The sequence below is a fragment of the Miscanthus floridulus genome, chromosome 15 (assembly GCF_019320115.1).
Source record: "Miscanthus floridulus cultivar M001 chromosome 15, ASM1932011v1, whole genome shotgun sequence".
Classification (NCBI taxonomy): domain Eukaryota; kingdom Viridiplantae; phylum Streptophyta; class Magnoliopsida; order Poales; family Poaceae; genus Miscanthus; species Miscanthus floridulus.
Genome location: NC_089594.1, coordinates 79882753 through 79886056, shown reverse-complemented (window position 1 = coordinate 79886056; position 3304 = coordinate 79882753). Strand labels below are relative to the sequence as shown.

The 3304-nt window shown below is 44.6% G+C and overlaps 1 long non-coding RNA gene across 1 annotated transcript; it reads right to left on the bottom strand.

Moving 5' to 3' along the window:
- Positions 1-2266: 2266 nt before the first annotated feature.
- Positions 2267-2961, bottom strand: LOC136506492 (uncharacterized). Its single transcript, XR_010771623.1, has 2 exons — positions 2809-2961; positions 2267-2525 (listed from the first exon to the last, which is right to left on the bottom strand). It is a non-coding gene; the product is annotated as an uncharacterized lncRNA (long non-coding RNA).
- Positions 2962-3304: the final 343 nt, after the last annotated feature.

The following is a 3304-nucleotide window of genomic DNA, read 5'->3' as shown; positions in this document are numbered from 1 at the left end:
AAGGTGACCCATGATAAGAACACATACTCTGGCGCAATAGAGAGAAGATAAAAAATCTAACCAATTTAGGGATTCCCAAACCTAGGAGCTCACCATATAATAGTTCTGGTGCATCTTTCCCATGATAGGTTGGTACTCCACATCAACTAGCAATATTGTATTATCTTAAATAATAAAATCCATTAGGGAACATAGATAAATGTGCCTTAGATGTTTATTAGAATATCCGTATATGGTTTTAGGGCAACTAGCCTATATATAAATTCTAACATTTCAATTGGTTAGTTTAAAAATCGGAGGACGACATTGAGCATTCATAGAAGTTTATTAAGGCCTAATTTGGCTATTGCATCATAGCGCTACGTGTATATATATATTCCATTCAAAGGGACTACAATATGTATAACACATGTACGTGTCAATAAAAAAACATACGTACTACTAATTTAATGTTGACCTATAATTTGAAAATTAAAATCGATCAAAGATAGAAAAGTAGTATAACTTAAGACAAAGTTGAATTGACCTATGTAATATATTTTGAAGTCTGAAATACAAGGAATAGTAACAGAAAATAACAGGATAAGCTACTAATTAAGTGGGCTGCCCAGCCCAGGAAGACGGCCCATCGAATCACTCGAAGCAGCGGCATCCTTCCCTGCCGCCAGCTCCTCGAGGATCCGTGCTCCGCTCGGCGTCCAGTTCCTCCCTCTCCGCTGCATGCTGCTCCAGGCTCCTGTGGTCTCATCAGCAAGAGTGAACCTCCACGTCCCCAACAGCTAGCTATTTGGCTAGCTATTCTAACATGGACAGAGAAAAAATAGGAAAAAAGTAGTCACTGACGATGAACAAATAGCTGATCTATTTCACGTAGTCCAAGAATCTAAGAGAGAAGCATGTGAGTCTAATAGTACATAGAAAAATAAAAATATATAAAATAGTCTTTGCTTTTCTCTCTCACCTTCACGTAAGCTGACTACGTAGTTAGCACCTTTCCGGACGCCCTTAACATGTGTCTAAAAACAGGACAAATGTTTTTCTCCTGTTCTTTGTCCTCTTTTTTTTTTCTTCCCAATGCTTCTGTTAGGTGTGGCGTCTAACTAGTTATCGTCTAAAAAGTTGAAATTTTCTAAGCTACTTAAATGGCATTCGTTTTGCTATTTATGCTGATTGTGATGCATGTCTGCTGCCTGTTTTATGCATTCCATCCATACTGCAAGGCCATCAGTACTAACTGGGGACACTCATGTGACAGTGAAACCATTTATGAGTGTGGATGCATGTAGGTCTCGTGGACCTCTAATTATTATAAACATTTGTAATGGCAGATTGCCTTACCTTGGATGCATGTTGGGCCTAACAACACGCAAATTTTTCTCAAAAAAGAAAGAAAGAAAGAAAGAAGCACGGGAGGAAATGACAATAGCTGTGGACACCTCTCAATCTCGAGCTTCGAAAGTCTAGAAAATAAAATTGAATTTGCATCTTTCCCTTGTTGACAACAACCGGCAGAATGCGAAAATGACAATTCTACAAGTTGAGAGCAATACACTACAGCAACCAGTGGCTTCCCCGAGTGCCAGTTGCACTCGGGGAAGGCCCAGTTGCACTTGGGGAAGCCTTCCCCGAGTGCAACACTCGGTGAAAATCTTCCGGCTAATCCTCGCCCGGCCGTCTTTCCCGAGTGCCAAAAATCGTGCACTCAGGGAAGGCTTTGCCGAGTGCCATGCTGGCACTCGGGAAAGATTTGACACCGTTGGCCGCCGGCCGACGCCGTTTTCTTTTTATTTTATTTTATTTTCTTCCCCGAGTGCAACACTCGGGGAAGAGTTTTGAATTTTTTTTTAAATAATCTTTGCCGAGTGCCGCAGCTTAGGCACTCGGCAAAGAAATTTGATTTTTTTTAAAACCCTCTTTGCCGAGTGCCGCAGCTCAGGCACTCGGGGAAGAGTTTTGATTTTTTTTTAATAATCTTTGCCGAGTGCCGCAGCTCAGGCACTCGGCAAAGAAATTTGTTTTTTTTAAAAAACCCTCTTTGCCGAGTGCCGCAGCTCAGGCACTCGGGGAAGAGTTTTGAATTTTTTTTTAAATAATCTTTGCCGAGTGCCGCAGCTCAGGCACTCGGCAAAGAAATTTGTTTTTTTTAAAACCCTCTTTGCCGAGTGCCGCAGCTCAGGCACTCGGGGAAGCCACCTCTAAATTTTTTTCCTTTTCCATGTAAACAACAAAGCATATATATATCACAAACCACAAATCAACAACAATATATCACAAACCACATTTATATATCACAAACGACCAAATTTGTCCGAAATCCACAATATATTACAAACCACACGTTCAAAAGTACACACTATTCCAAGTTCACAAGTTCAATACATAAAAACGACTCCGCAGGCAGCTCACGGCGACTGTGAGGGTTGGGACGCCCCAGGGTGCGATCCCGGCGAGTGTCCAGGTGGGGATGGCCCGACGTGCGATGCCAGCGACCCTCCGACATGGTTCGACGCCGCCCCCGATTGATGCTGCAAAAAAGAGGAGATTGCACGTGAGTGACAAGATAAAAATGTAAGGAGTTTAAAGAAAAGTTGAAAATTTCGGTAGCACCTCCCCTACATGGGGAGGTTTCCAAAACCTGCAAGAAAAACGTCGTCACGAAGGCCGACAACCACATTTCCGGCACGAAGGCCGACACATCAACAAATCTGGCACGAAGGCCGACACATCAACAAATCCGGCACGAAGGCCATCACTAGGTTTGACACTAAGCATGAGCAAAGAAAGTAAAACATCCGTACTCATACTCACCGGAGTAGACTCTCGACGATGTGGTGGTGGTGGTGGTGCAAGCAGCTGTGCTGGGATCTCCCAACCTTGTTGCTGCCCAAGTTGTTGCACGAACTTGAGCAAACCTTCTTGCTGGGCCTCCAAAGCTTGTATCCTCTGACGCTCGGCCTCCCGCTCAGCTAGCTGGGCCTCATGCTGGGCCCGAAGTTGCTGCACCTCGGCCTGCAACATTTAACCCCAATGTTTCAATAATGCAGAGCTAAGGAATGTAAAAGTCAAAGAACGACGAATGAAACTAGAATACTTACCTGGAGTGCCGCCACCGCTGTCGGCCGTTGGCTTATGGGCACGCTAGAGCTCGTGCTCGCTGCTCGTAGGCGGTTGAGAGGAGGAGTAGAGCCCGTGTCGAGGATGCCATCGCCAATGTAGAACCGCCCATGCTTCTTGCCTTGCCCAATCCTCATCACTCGCTCAGGATCAAGGCGCTCCTCGGTCCTCGGATTGTAGTCCGGCCCGT